The sequence below is a fragment of the Triticum aestivum genome, chromosome 3B, assembly GCF_018294505.1.
Source record: "Triticum aestivum cultivar Chinese Spring chromosome 3B, IWGSC CS RefSeq v2.1, whole genome shotgun sequence".
Classification (NCBI taxonomy): Eukaryota; Viridiplantae; Streptophyta; class Magnoliopsida; order Poales; family Poaceae; genus Triticum; species Triticum aestivum.
In genome coordinates this window covers 76,504,773-76,521,265 of record NC_057801.1, presented here as the reverse complement: position 1 = coordinate 76,521,265, position 16,493 = coordinate 76,504,773, and positions in this window count along the sequence as shown.

The window sequence follows — 16,493 nt, the reverse complement described above, 5'->3', positions numbered from 1 at the left end:
CAAACCAGAGAATTGTTTACACCCCGGTCATATTTTTGTAGTGCTTAGGCGAAGCCCTGCGGAGATCACTTCACCATCACCGTCACCACGCCGTCGTGCTGACGGAACCCCTCTACTACCTCGACGTCTTGCTGGATCAAGAAGGCGAGGGACGTCGCCGAGCTGAAGCATGCAGAACACGGAGGTGCCGTGCGTTCGGTACTTGATCGGTTGAAGCGCGAAGAAGTTCGATTACATCAACCGCGTTATGAAACGTTTCCGGTTACGGTCTACGACGGTACATAGACACACTCTCCCCCTCGTTGCTATGCATATCCATGGATAGATCATTGCGTGTGCGTAGAAAATTTTTTGTTTTCCATGCAACGATACCCAACAGGGGGGCTATCCATGGAGATGCTTGGGTATCAAAAATTTAAGATCGGGGCCAACTTCTCCATAGATCACATGCAACAAACTATTGATCTTTGGACACTCCTACGAGATCTCCAGTTTGATGAGCATGCAGAGGATGGCGTAGTTTGGAAGCAGACAGAAAACGGGCTATACTTGGTGGCTTCCGCTTATTTGGTGCAATACATGGGAAATTTCTACTTGCCTATAGAGCAAACGGTTTGGAAGGCTTGTGCCCCTTCCAAGGTCAAACTTTTTGCTTGGTTGGCTATCCAAGATAGGATTTGGAACGCCGATAAGTTGGTCAAGCGAGGTTAGCCAAATTATAGTCATTGCCGCCTTTGCAAAAGAGAATAAGAATCCGGGGTGCATCTCTTCTTCAAGTGCCACTTTACCCTCTGCCTTTGAAACTTTGCAAATGAGGCTACACCTTGGGAACATTGACACATCTTCTTGGCACACTGGGCTATCTTATAAATGATGGTGGACCAACGACAAATGTGTCCCGAATAGGAAAGCTATGACCTCTCTCAACATTGCTTATTACCTGGACTATTTGGAATGAAAGAAATGCATGTGTCTTCCGGCACAACTGCGCTCCGCCGCCAATCCTATTGAATTCAATCAAATGTGAGGCTAAGCTTTGGGTTACCATGGGTTCAAAGAAGTTGGTGTTAATAATACCGGGAGAGCGATCCTTTATGTATTGAGGCTTCTGAGCCTTGTAAAACAAACTCTATTTTCTTCTTAATTCAAAGATGAGGCAAATTTTTTGTCTCCATTTAAAAAAAATACAGAAAGAAGCTCATAACCACTTGAATGCACACTGGCTTTGGAAAGAATCCTTGCCTGCTTGCTGCTTGATGTTGTCCATGCTTCAGCCCCGTCACAAAAGCTCTGCAGTAAATACCAGCGATGAATCCATCACTGTATACATATCATAACTTGGACTAAGTAGATCAGCAAATTACAAACTACAGACTATGACGACTGGGCCGCGACCTTTGCAAGTTCACAACTTCACATCGTACTATGTGGTGGCCAAATTACGAACTGTATATCCATCTCAGCAACTTGTTACGATTGAAGAAAGTTAGAACCAAGGAACGCTGCATGTCCGCAGCTTCGCACGGCACAAAAACCATGTCCTTAGAGTGACTCCGCATGAAGGTGCAGTGCGATATCTGCCCTCTGCCCCATGCTGCATCGCATGTGAATGATCTATCGAACATAATTCTGCATGAACTGAGGTGAAAAAGAAATGAGTCAAAACTCAAAACTGCATAAGTTTGGTGTGAGTGTGATACGATCAGATGAACCCTATGCTCAGGTCATGTGATTGAGGCGTGGTTGTTCCCTCCAGGAGTCCGGGTTATATAAGACCTGGCAAACTGCCCAGTTTTACAGCCCTGGTCAGCCGAGCCATCTTCTGAGACAAGTGAGATGTGCATGTACATCATACTATCGTCTGTAGGTTGAGATACTGGAGTAAACCAAGCGGCTGTAGCAACAGATATGTTTCAGTTATTTACAACCAGAACTCCACGTTGAATTGGTACATGGACTACTTTTTGGCGTGCTTCTTTATTTATTTAATGACCCATTCGCTTCCTTCCATTTGCTTCTTCTAAGTTACTGCTTCATCTTCTTTGCCTTCCGTGAACAACTCTTTGGATGCCTTCAGCTACGGCTGGGCCAAACCAGGCCATGGCCCGCCCAACCGCACAAGATTTCAGTCAAGATTAGTGTACAATGTGGCCGTAAGAGCAAAATTTTAAGGGTCCTTATTCCAATCCGTTTTGGCCCGCCCACACAAATGACTGTAGCTCCGCCCACCGATGCTTTGGCACAAAAAGTAGAAGCAAATGTTGTTACATATTTCAAATATTGAGTAACAATAATCCCTCTGTTTATTAATTATTACTGTTTCTCATGCACTCCATCGGTCGTTGAATTTTGTTTGTATTCAATCGCTGGCTTTATCTGTTTGGGGAGGTGACTGAGAAAATAGTACGCCCACAAGGTCAGATAGTATGAAGAGAACATACAATAAGCCAAAACCAGTGTATAGTGGCCTGCGCTTGTCAGAAACCCATCTTGCATTCCTGTGGTTACATTCTGTAACATAGACATCAGATAGAAATAATATTAGGGCCAGATAACCCATGGCTAACTTATCTACAACCCCAAATTGAGTAGGGTGCCTGACTGTTTCAGACACTTCTTGGGCATATGTGAAGTTTCTGCTGCAGTGGGGCCTGTGCTGGAAGTGGACATGGATACAGTCAATGAAGAAAAAGTAAGGGTCAAATGTGGAATTAGAGATGTGGAAAAACCTCCACCTCATGTGGAAATCACTGCCCCTGATTTGCTCATGTTCAGGATTGGTGTGGAAGTGGAGAAGGTGGTGGAAATTGGCTGGTATAAGGAGGATAAGAGGAAAAATGAAAACATACATAATCTAGAAGATGGGGATGGAGAAACAGAGAACAGGAAGAGATTCAGGGTGGAAGAAACTTAACACAGAGGCATTTCACTGGGATGTTTATCTCTCAAACAAAGTGAGGAAGTAGATGGAAAAATGAACAAAATGAAAAAAACAATTGGAAGAGAGTATGATGCAGTGGCAAGATGAAATGTATGCTGAGAGAAGGAAGTGGCAAAAAGAGAGTGACATCATGTTCAACAAGATCAAGACCTTGGAAGAGGACAAAGCTAGACATAGTGCACTGTGGGCTAAGGCTGAACAGAAAATTAAGGAGCTTGAGGAAAATCAATACACAATGCAGATTAAGATCAACCAACAACAAGAGGAGATCCAAAAGTTAATTCAAGAGGCTGTTAACAGGGAACATTATGAAATGGAGCTGGCTAACATGGATCTGGAAGATTATGAGAAGGAAACCCAACACAAAAAAGGTGAATCTAAATCTGGGAAATACAATGAACCTACTGACTATAATGCCAGTCAGGAATCAATTGGCACCCTGGGAGAGAAAATGGCAGACTTACATGGTGCTGAGGTTACAGAAAAAGAGGGGGAGGAGAAAGAAGTGGAGATAAAAAGAAGTCTTAGGAACAAAGGAAAAGAAGATCAGAAAATAGAAGAGATGGCCAAAATCAGAGCTGAAAAAAGAGATAATTATGGTAAAGATTCTGTTCCTGAATTTGTTAACCCCGCCTTATTACAAATTACCTCCATGGTAGGAATTGATTTAGGTTGTGTTGGGGAACGTAGTAATTTCAAAAAATTTCCTACGCACACGCAAGATCATGGTGATGTATAGCAACGAGAAGGGGAGTGTATCTTCATACCCTTGAAGATCGCTAAGCGGAAGCGTTTATCAACGTGGTTGATGTAGTCGTACGTCTTCACGATCCGACCGATCCAAGTACCGAACGCACGGCACCTCCGAGTTCTGCACACGTTCAGCTCGATGACGTCCTCGCCTTCTCGATCCAGCAAGACGGGCGAAGTAGTAGATGAGTTCCGGCAGCACGACGGCGTGGTGACGGTGTTGGTGAAGAACAATCTCCGCAGGGCTTCGCCTAAGCACTACGAAAACTATGACGGAGGATAAACTAGAGGGGACGGGGTTGCCGGCACACGGCTTGGTGTTTCTTGATATGTCTTTGGTGCTAGCCCTGCCCCTCTATTTATATGTTGAGCCTTGGGGTCGAAACTTGGAGTAAAAGCCTCCACAAAGTCGGTTTCACCCGAAAGGCAAGAGTCCTTCTCGGACTCCAGGGCCAGACGCCAGGGTTCCCGGCGTCTGGACCCAGACGCCAGGGACCCTAGCGTCTGGCCCCTGGACTCCGCAAAACTTCCTTTTGCGCTTTCCAAAAACCTTGTGGGCTTTCCCCTTTGGCCCAAATAACGTGTTCTCGTACCCAAACATTTCGGGAAACATCCGGAACCCCTTCCGGTGAATTCCGGAACCCTTCCAGAGATCAAACACTATTATCCCATATATAAAACTTATCTCCGGACCATTCCGGAGTTCCTCGTCATGTCCATGATCTCATCCGGGACTCCGAACAACATTCGGTTACCAACATGCATAACTCATATAATACTATATTGTCAACGAAACATTAAGCGTGCGGACCCTACGGGTTCGAGAACTATGTAGACATGACCTAGAACTATTCTCGGTCAATAACCAATAGTGGAACCTGGATGTTCATATTGGTTCCTACATATTCTACAAAGATCTTTATCGGTTAAACCGCATAACAACATACGTTGTTCCCTTTGTCATCGGTATGTTACTTACCCGAGATTCGATCGTCGGTATCCAATACCTAGTTCAATCTCGTTACCGGCAAGTCTCTTTACTCGTTCCGTAATACATCATCCTGCAACTAACTCATTAGTTGCAATGCTTGCAAGGCTTAAGTGATGTGCATTACCGAGAGGGCCCAGAGATACCTCTCCGACATTCGGAGTGACAAATCCTAATCTCGAAATACGCCAACCCAACAAGTACCTTTGGAGACACCTGTAGAGCACCTTTATAATCACCCAGTTACGTTGTGACGTTTGGTAGCACACAAAGTGTTCCTCCGGTAAACGGGAGTTGCATAATCTCATAGTCATAGGAACATGTATAAGTCATGAAGAAAGCAATAGCAACATACTAAACGATCGGGTGCTAAGCTAACAGAATGGGTCATGTCAATCAGACCATTCAACTAATGATGTGATCCCGTTAATCAAATAACAACTCTTTGTCCATGGTTAGGAAACATAACCATCTTTGATTAACAAGCTAGTCAAGTAGAGGCATACTAGTGACACTCTGTTTGTCTATACATTCACACATGTATTATGTTTCCGGTTAATACAATTCTAGCATGAATAATAAACATTTATCATGATATAAGGAAATAAATAATAACTTTATTATTGCCTCTAGGGCATATTTCCTTCAGTCTCCCACTTGCACTAGAGTCAATAATCTAGATCACATCACCATGTGATTAACATCGATCGTTCACATCATCATGTGATTAACATCCATAGTTCACATCGCCATGTGACCAACACCCAAAGGGTTTACTAGATTCAGTAATCTAGTTCACATCGCTATGTGATTAACACCCAAACAGTACTAAGGTGTGATCATGTTTTGCTTGTGAGAGAATCTTAGTCAACGGGTCTTTCATATTCAGATCCGTTATGTATTTTGCAATTTTCTATGTCTACAATGCTCTGCACGGAGCTACTCTAGCTAATTGCTCCCACTTTCAATATGTATCTAGATCGAGACTTAGAGTCATCCGGGTTGGTGTCAAAACTTGCATCGACGTAACCCTTTACGACGAACCTTTTTTCACTTCCATAATCGAGAAATATATCCTTATTCCACTAAGGATAATTTTGACCGTTGTCCAGTGATCTACTCCTAGATCACTATTGTACTCCCTTGCCAAACTCGGTGTAGGGTATACAATAGATCTGGTACACAGCATGGCATACTTTATAGAACCTATGGCCAAGGCATAGGGAATGACTTTCATTCTCTTTCTATCTTCTGCCGTGGTCGGGTTTTGAGTCTTACTCAATTTCACACCTTGTAACACAGGCAAGAACTCTTTCTTTGACTGTTCCATTTTGAACTACTTCAAAATCTTGTCAAGGTATGTACTCATTGAAAAAACTTATCAAGCGTCTTGATCTATCTCTATAGATCTTGAGGCTCAATATGTAAGCAGCTTCACCGAGGTCTTTCTTTGAAAAACTCCTTTCAAACACTCCTTTATGCTTTGCAGGATAATTCTACATTATTTCCGATCTACAATATGTCATTCACATATACTTATCAGAAATGTTGTAGTGCTCCCACTCACTTTCTAGTAAATACAGGCTTCACCGCAAGTCTGTATAAAACTATATGCTTTGATCAACTTATCAAAGCATATATTCCAACTCCGAGATGCTTGCACCAGTCCATAGATGGATCGCTGGAGCTTGCGTATTTTGTCAGCACCTTTAGGATTGACAAAACCTTCTGGTTGCATCATATACAACTCTTCTTTAAATCCATTAAGGAATGTAGTTTTATTTATCCATTTGCCAGATTTCATAAAAATGCGGCAATTGCTAACATGATTTGGACAGACTTAAGCATCGCTACAAGTGAGAAAATTTCATCGTAGTCAACACCTTGAACTTTGTCAAAAACCTTTTTCGACAAGTCTAGCTTTGTAGATAGTAACAGTACTATCAACGTCTGTCTTCCTCTTGAAGATCCATTTATTTTCTATGTTTTGCCGATCATCGGGCAAATCCATCAAAGTCCATACTTTGTTCTCATACGTGGATCATATCTCAGATTTCATGGCCTCAAACCATTTTGCGGAATCTGGGCTCATCATCGCTTCCTCATAGTTCGTAGGTTCGTCATGGTCAAGTAACATGACCTCCAGAATGGGATTACCGTACCACTCTGGTGCGGATCTCACTCTAGTTGACCTACGAGGTTCAGTAGTAACTTGATCTGAATTTACATGATCATCATCATTAGCTTCCTCACTAATTGGTGTAGTAGTCACAGGAACAGATTTCTGTGATGAGCTACTTTCCAATAAGGGAGAAGGTACAATTACCTTATCAAGTTCTACTTTCCTCCCACTCACTTCTTTCGAGAGAAACTCCTTCTCTAGAAAGGATCCATTCTTAGCAACGAATGTCTTGCCTTCGGATCTGTGATAGAAGGTGTACCCAACTGTCTCCTTTGGGTATTCTATGAAGACACATTTCTCCGATTTGGGTTCGAGCTTATCAGGTTGAAGCTTTTTCACATAAGCATCGCAGCCCCAAACTTTAAGAAACGACAACTTTGGTTTCTTGCTAAACCACAGTTCATATAGTGTCGTTTCAACGGATTTATATGGTGCTCTATTTAACGTGAATGCAGTTGTCTCTAATGCATGATCCCAAAACGATATTGATAAATCGGTAAGAAACATCATAGATTGTACTATATCCAATAAAGTACGGTTATGACGTTCGGACACACCATTATGATGTGGTGTTCCAGGTGGCATGAATTTGTGAAACTATTCCACATTGTTTTAATTGAAGACCAAACTCGTAACTCAAATATTTGTCTCCGCGATCAGATCGTAGAAACCTTATTTTCTTGTCACGATGATTTTCCACTTCACTCTGAAATTCTTTGAACTTTTCAAATGTTTCAGACTTATGTTTCATCAAGTAGATATACCCATATCTGCTCAAATCATCTGTGAAGGTCAGAAAAATAATGATACCCGCCGCGAGCCTTAACACTCATCGGATCGCATACATCAGTATGTATTATTTCCAATAAGTCAGTTGCTCGCTCCACTGTTCCGAGAACGGAGTTTTAGTCATCTTGCCCATGAGGCATGGTTCGCAAGCATCAAGTGATTCATAATCAAGTGATTCCAAAAATCCCATCAACATGGAGTTTCTTCATGCGCTTTACACCAATATGACCTAAACGGCAGTGCCACAAATAAGTTGCACTATCATTATTAACTTTGCATCTTTTGGTTTCAATATTATGAATATGTGTATCACTACGATCGAGATCCAATGAACCATTTTCATTGGGTGTGTAACCATATAAGGTTTTATTCATGTAAACAGAACAACAGTTTATTCTCTTACTTAAATGAATAACCGTATTGCAATAAACACGATCAAATCATATTCATGCTCAACGCAAACACCAAATAACATTTATTTAGGTTCAACACTAATCCCGAAAGTATAGGGAGTGTGCGATGATGATCATATCAATCTTGAAACTACTTTCAACACACATCATCACTTCACCCTTAACCAGTTTCTGTTTATTCTGCAACTCCCATTTCGAGTTACTACTCTTAGCAACTGAACCAGTACCAAATACCGAGGGGTTTCTATAAACACTAGTAAAGTACACATCAATAACATGTATATCAAATATACCTTTGTTCACTTTGCCATCCTTCTTATCCGCCAAATACTTGGGGTAGTTCTGCTTCCAGTGACCAGTCCCTTTGCAGTAGAAGCACTTAGTCTCAGGCTTAGGTCCAGACTTGGGCTTCTTCACTTGAGCAGCAACTTGCTTGCCGTTCTTCTTGAAGTTCCCTTCTATCCCTTTGCCCTTTTCTTGAAACTAGTGGTCTTGTTAACCATCAACACTTGATGTTCATTCTTGATTTCTACCTTCATCGATTTCATCATCATGAAAAACTCGGGAATCATTTTCATCATCCCTTGCATACTATAGTTCATCACGAAGTTCTACTAACTTGGTGATGGTGACTAGAGAATTCTGTCAATCACTATCTTATCTGGAAGATTAACTCCCACTTGATTTAAGCGATTGTTGTACCCAGACAATCTGAGCACATGCTCACTAGTTGAGCAATTCTCCTCCATCTTTTAGCTATAGAACTTGTTGGAGACTTCATATCTCTCAACTCGGGTATTTGATTGATATATTAACTTCAACTCCTGGAACATCTCATATGGTCCATGACGTTCAAAACGTCTTTGAAGTCCCGATTCTAAGCCGTTAAGCATGGTGCACTTAAACTATCAAGTAGTCATCATATTGAGCTAGCCAAACGTTCATAACATCTGCATCTGCTCCTGCAATAGGTCTGTCACCTAGCGGTGCATTAAGGACATAATTCTTCTGTGCAGCAATGAGGATAAACCTCAGATCACGGATCCAATCCGCATCATTGCTACTAACATTTTTCAACACAATTTTCTCTAGGAACATATCAAAATAAACATATGAAAGCAACAACGCGAGCTATTGATCTACAACATAATTTGCAAAATACTACCAGGACTAAGTTCATGATAAATTTAAGTTCAATTAATCATATTACTTAAGACTCCCACTTAGACAGACATCTCTCTAGTCATCTAAGTGATCACGTGATCCAAATCAACTAAACCATAACCGATCATCACGTGAAATGGATTAGTTTTCAATGGTGAACATCTCATGTTGATCATATCTACTATATGATTCACGCTCGACCTTTTGGTCTCCGTGTTCCGAGGCCATATCTGCATATGCTAGGCTCGTCAAGTTTAACCTGAGTATTCTGCGTGTGCAAAACTGGCTTGCACCCGTTGTAGATGGACATAGAGCTTATCACACCCGATCATCACGTGGTGTCTGGGCACGACGAACTTTGGCAACAGTGCTTACTCAGGGAGAACACTTCTTGATAATTTTTAGTGAGAGATCATCTTAAAATGCTACCGTCAATCAAAGCAAGATAAGATGCATAAAGGATAAACATCACATGCAATCAATATAAATGATATGATATGGCCATCATCATCTTGTGCTTGTGATTTCCATCTCCGAAGGACCATCGTGATCACCATCGTCACCGGCGCGACACCTTGATCTCCATCATAGCATCATTGTCGTTTACGCCATCTATTGCTTCTACGACTATTGCTACCGCTTAGTGATAAAGTAAAGCAATTACAGGGCGTTTGCATTTCATACAATAAAGCGACAACCATATGGCTCCTGCCAGTTGCCGATAACTTCGGTTACAAAACATGATCATCTCATACAATAAAATATAGCATCACGTCTTGGCCATATCACATCACAACATGCCCTGCAAAAACAAGTTAGACGTCCTCTACTTTGTCGTTGCAAGTTTTACGTGGCTGCTACGGGCTTAGCCAGAACCGTTCTTACCTACGCATCAAAACCACAACGATAGTTCGTCAAGTTAGTGCTGTTTTAACCTTCGCAAGGACCGGGCGTAGCCACACTCGGTTCAACTAAAGTGAGAGAGACAGACACCCGTCAGCCACCTTTAAGCACGAGTGCTCGTAACGGTGAAACCAGTCTCGCGTAAGCGTACGCGTAATGTCGGTCCGGGCCGCTTCATCTCACAATACCGCCGAACCAAAGTATGACATGCTGGTAAGCAGTATGACTTGTATCGCCCACAACTCACTTGTGTTCTACTCGTGCATATAACATCAACGCATAAAACCTAGGCTCTGATACCACTGTTGGGGAACGTAGTAATTTCAAAAAAAATTCCTACGCACATGCAAGATCATGGTGATGTATAGCAACAAGAAGGGGAGTGTATCTTCATACCCTTGAAGATCGCTCAGCGGAAGCGTTTATCAACGCGGTTGATGTAGTCGTACGTCTTCACAATCCGACCGATCCAAGTACCGAACGCACGGCACCTCCGAGTTCTGCACACGTTCAGCTCGATGACGTCCTCGCCTTCTCGATCCAGCAAGATGGGCGAAGTAGTAGATGAGTTCCGGCAGCACGACGGCGTGGTGACGGTGTTGGTGAAGAACAATCTCCGCAGGGCTTCGCCTAAGCACTATGAAAACTATGACGGAGGATAAACTAGAGGGGACGGGGTTGCCGACACACGGCTTGGTGTTTCTTGATATGTCTTTGGTGCTAGCCCTGCCCCTCTATTTATATGTTGAGCCTTGGGGTCGAAACTTGGAGTAAAAGCCTTCACAAAGTCGGTTTCACCCGCAAGGCAAGAGTCCTTCTCGGACTCCAGGGCCAGACGCCAGGGACCCTGGCGTCTGGCCCCTAGACTCTGCAAAACTTCCTTTTGCGCTTTCCAAAAACCTTGTGGGCTTTCCCCTTTGGCCCAAATAACGTGTTCTCGTACCCAAACATTTCGGGAAACATCCGGAACCCCTTCCGGTGAATTCCGGAACCCTTCCGGAGATCAAACACTATTATCCCATATATAAAACTTTATCTCCGGAGTTCCTCGTCATGTCCATGATCTCATCCGGGACTCCAAACAACATTCGGTTACCAACATGCATAACTCATATAATACTATATCGTCAACGAAACGTTAAGCGTGCGGACCCTACGGGTTCGAGAACTATGTAGACATGACCTAGAACTATTCTCGGTCAATAACCAATAGTGGAACCTGGATGTTCATATTGGTTCCTACATATTCTACGAAGATCTTTATCGGTCAAACCGCATAACAACATGCGTTGTTCCCTTTGTCATCGGTATGTTACTTACCCGAGATTCGATCGTCGGTATCCAATACCTAGTTCAATCTCGTTACCGGCAAGTCTCTTTACTCGTTCCGTAATACATCATCCTGCAACTAACTCATTAGTTGCAATGCTTGCAAGGCTTAAGTGATGTGCATTACCAAGAGGGCCCAGAGATACCTCTCCGACATTCGGAGTGACAAATCCTAATCTCGAAATACGCCAACCCAACAAGTACCTTTGGAGACACCTGTAGAGCACCTTTATAATCACCCAGTTACGTTGTGATGTTTGGTACCACACAAAGTGTTCCTCCGGTAAACGGGAGTTGCATAATCTCATAGTCATAGGAACATGTATAAGTCATGAAGAAAGCAATAGCAACATACTAAACGATCGGGTGCTAAGCTAACGGAATGGGTCATGTCAATCAGATCATTCAACTAATGATGTGATCCCGTTAATCAAATAACAACTCTTTGTCCATGGTTAGGAAACATAACCATCTTTGATTAACAAGCTAGTCAAGTAGAGGCATACTAGTGACACTCTGTTTGTCTATACATTCACAAATGTATTATGTTTCCGCTTAATACAATTCTAGCATGAATAATAAACATTTATCATGATATAAGTAAATAAATAATAACTTTATTATTGCCTCTAGGGCATATTTCCTTCAGGTTGTTCCATTGATATGATTGAGAAGAATGTAGATATTATTAATAAAATGGAGAAAGCTAGGAGAGAGATATATTTCCAAAGTGTCAAAAGAGAAAATACAGATGAGGTGAAAGAAGTAAGATGAGTAGTGGAAGAAGGAGGAGACACACCAGTATACATAAATACTGGAGATGTGGATTTTGATGGATTATGCTTTAATTTGGATCATTCTGATGCTGAGATTGAGGAGCAACAATATAAAAATCTTAAAGGAATGTTCTCTGGGAAAAAAGGAGGCAAAAAAAGCTCACCGGCATTGAGCTGTGTGAAGCAATCAATTGGGATTGGGGTTTTGAGAAGGAAAAAAGGGAAGAAGACTGATTAGTCTCTAACCTTGGAATATATAAACTGGTTGGATAGAAAGGTTATCCTTGATTAGAAAAGGTATATAAACTAGAATTTACTCAAATGAAAGGAGTTTTCTGGAATGTGAGAGGCATTGGGCAAGATCACAAAAAAAAGGTATATTAGAGAAATGATCATAGATCATAAGCTAGATTTTATTGGGATTTCTGAAACAATGAAACAAGACTTTTCAAAAAATGAATTACATAATCTTTGTGGGGGCAAAAATTACCAATGGTGCTGGAATCCCCCCAGAGGGATGTCTGGGGGAATCCTAGTTGGCATTAATAAAGAGATGTTTGATATTGAAAATATTTAAAAAGGACAATATTTTTTAAGAGTTCTGCTATTTGACAAGAATAGCAAAATGCATTGGAATTTAGTCACGATTTATGGGGATGCACAGAAGGAAGGAAAAGCTAATTTCCTTGCTGAATTAGCTAGATTATATCATGAAAATCCTTTGCCCTGTTTGGTTGGAGGGGATTTCAACATCATTACAAACAATAAAGAAAAAAACAAACCTATGATAAATGAACAATAGTCCTTTATGTTTAATGCTATAATTGAACAAGCTAGATTGAGAGAACTTCCTCTAAATGGGAGACAATACACTCGGGCCAATAATCAGGAGGATCCCACTTATGAGAAACTGGACAGGGTATTGATGTGTCCTGCATGGGAAGAAAAATATCCATTGGCTATATTACAAGCCTTTGCTAGGGAAATTTCTGATCATACCCCCTTGTTCTTAGACACAGGGGAGACACACACAATTAGATATACTTTCAGATATGAAAATGCTTGGTTCTTAAGAGAAGGCTTTAAGGAGTTGATATATAAAACCTGGAATAAAAAATACAGAGGAGATGTGTTGGATAGATGGCAATTAAGGATGAGAGAATTGAGGAGAAAAGCTAAAGGATGGAATGCTTGGTATAAAAAAATAAAATAGAAATCATAAAAGAATTGGATGATATTGATAAGAGAGCTGAGAGAATGGGTCTGACTGCTGCAGATAGAACTGAGCAGAAAGAACTTAGAATGCAACTTAAAAGAAACATGGCACAAGAAGAAATTAAGTGGATACAGAGATATAAAGACAAAGAGATTAAAGATGGGGATGGAAACACTAGATACTATCATGCAAAAGTGAATGGGAGGAGAAGAAAAAATAGAATAATCTCTTTAGAACAAGATGAAGGGATCATAGAAGGGGACAACAGCCTGATGGAATATATTACTAAATTCTATAAAAATCTTTTTGGACACCCTGAAGAGTCTAACATATCCTTGAGGGATTTAGAAATGGAAAAAATAAATGCTCAGGACAAAGAGGAGTTATTGTCCCCCTTTTCCTTAGATGAAATTCATCAAGTAGTTTTAGGTATGAAAAGAAACAAAAGTCCAGGCCCTGATGGGTTCCCTGCTCACTTCTATCAAGATTTTTGGGATCTGGTTAAGTGGGATCTGAAAGCCTTAGTTGAGGGATTTGCTAGGGGGAAATTAATATTGCCAGGCTTAACTATGGCATTATTACCCTGGTCCCCAAAACCAATGATGCCAAACAAATCCAAAAATTCAGGCCTATATGCTTGCTAAATGTGAGTTTCAAGATTATTACAAAAGTTCTGATGAACAGATTGACCAAATGTGTTGCACCTGTTATCTCCAGAACACAAACTGCATTTATCAAGGGGAGATATATTATGGAATGAGTGGTTATTTTACATGAAGCTTTGAACACTTTTCATAAAGATAAAGAAGATGCTCTAATTTTTAAAGTTGATTTTGAAAAAGCATATGATAAAATTAAATGGCCCTTTGTTATACAGATGCTAGAACTAAAAGGTTTTCCAGATAAATGGTGTGATTGGGTAATGGAAACGATGAGAGGGGGACATGTAGGAGTCAAGGTCAATGATGAAATTGGTCCTTTTTTCAAAACCTATAAAGGTTTGAGACAGGGAGATGCTATATGTCACCATTGCTTTTTGATGTGGCTGCGGATGCCCTAGCTATTTTAATGAATAATGCCTTAAAATGGACATTGTTAAGGGAGTCCTTAGTAAAAATGATAATAAGGGTGTAAATATGTTGCAATATGCTGATGACACTATCTTTCTGGTTAAAGATGAGGAAGAAAGTGTGAGAAACCTCAAATTTATACTAGGCGCTTTTGAACAGATGTCTGGTTTGAAAATAAACTTCCATAAGAGTGAGCTAATGTTGTTTGGTAAGTCTAAAGAAAAACAATTGCTTTATCAGGAAATACTAACATGAAAAATGGGAGATTTGCCCATCAAATATTTAGGAATGCCTGTATCTGAAACTAGGATCAGGAACACACATTGGAGTTGTGTAACAGATAAAATTGAGAAAAGATGTGGGTGTTGGCAAGGGAAACTGCTGGGATCTATTGCTGGCAGGATCACCCTGGTGCAAGCCTGTCTGACTAATATTCCTTTGTTTATGATGTCCTTTTATGCTGTTCCAAAAGGAATCATTAAAAAGCTGATTTTTTCAGGGCAAGATTGGTGTGGCAAGAAGATGAGAATATTAGAAAATATCACTTAGTTAATTGGAGGGAGTGTTGCCTACCCAAAGAGGTGGGGGTCTAGGGATTCTTAATTTGGAAGTGATGAACATAGCCTTGCTGGCTAAATGGTTCTAGAAAATGGAAACAGAGGAGGGGATGTGGCAAGAGGTTCTAAAAGAAAAATATAGGAAAAATGAATGTCTAGCTCTAGTGAAAAAAACCTGGAGACTCCCAGTTCTGGACTAGTCTTTTGAATATTAAGAATATCTTCTACAAATTTGTGAAAAAAGAACCTGGAGAGGGGAAGAACATTAGATTTTGGGAGGATACTTGGGTGGATGACAAGCCCTTAAAAGATGCCTACCCTAGAATATATGACATTTGCTTTGATCACAAAATTACTGTGTATGAGGCCATCCAAAAAGGATGGAAGGGTTTCAAATTTAGAAGGACCCTGCATGGAGAAACTCTGGAGTTGTGGAATGCTTTAAAGAGTAGATGTGAAAAGATTAAAATGAATGGGGGAAAAGATAAGATCAAATGGACCCTCACTGCTGATAAAAAATTCTCTGTTAAATCTTTATACAAAGAATTGATTACGTCAGGCCTGAAATTTCCACAGAAATATCTTTGGAAAATCAAAGTTCCTGCAAAAATAAAAGTCTTCCTGTGGTTAGTAAATAAGAAGAGTATTTTGACTAGGGATGTTTTACTCAAAAAGGGTGGAAAGGGGGAAAGAATGTGTGTTCTGTGGACAAGATGTCACGACCGGTTTCCGGGTATTAATTTCCAGAAAATGACCGTTGTGCTCACCAGCCCCAGGATTACTGTTAGCTGATGAGACACCGACTTGATACAGAATTTCCAAGCAAAATACAAAATATGAAGTACAAGACCATTCTGGCCTGTGAGTACAACAAATGGTTTCTAGTGGTTTATGGCGGAAGCGGTTTGTGGATCATCGGTGTCTATGGGACTCCATTTCCCAACAGGAACAGCTGACCAGGTTAACTCCTATCTTCACGAGGCTGCTATCACCGTTGCTTAGGTTCCGGGGCTGTCATCGCGTCGCTCCTCTCCGTGCAAGAAATCTGGCCAAGACAATAGTCAGGGACAAGCCAGTGAGTACTTTGAATGTACTCGCAAACATTATGAACACTGGTATAACATAAATGATAATCATGCACTGAAACATTCTATGATCACGTCGTCAGTCATAAATAAAATCTCTTATGCATGCAAATAGGTTATTTATATGCAACATGAATGAGCAATAATGGAGTGGAAATAAAATGCCACATTCGGGCATCTGTGCGACACCACATAAAGGGCTTATAAATATATAAATAACAAGCAATACTACAGTCGGGCGTCTCAGCGACACCACATAAAGGGCTTATAAAGTAAATAAATAACAAGCAATGCCACAGTCGGGCGTCTCAGCGACACCACATAAAGGGC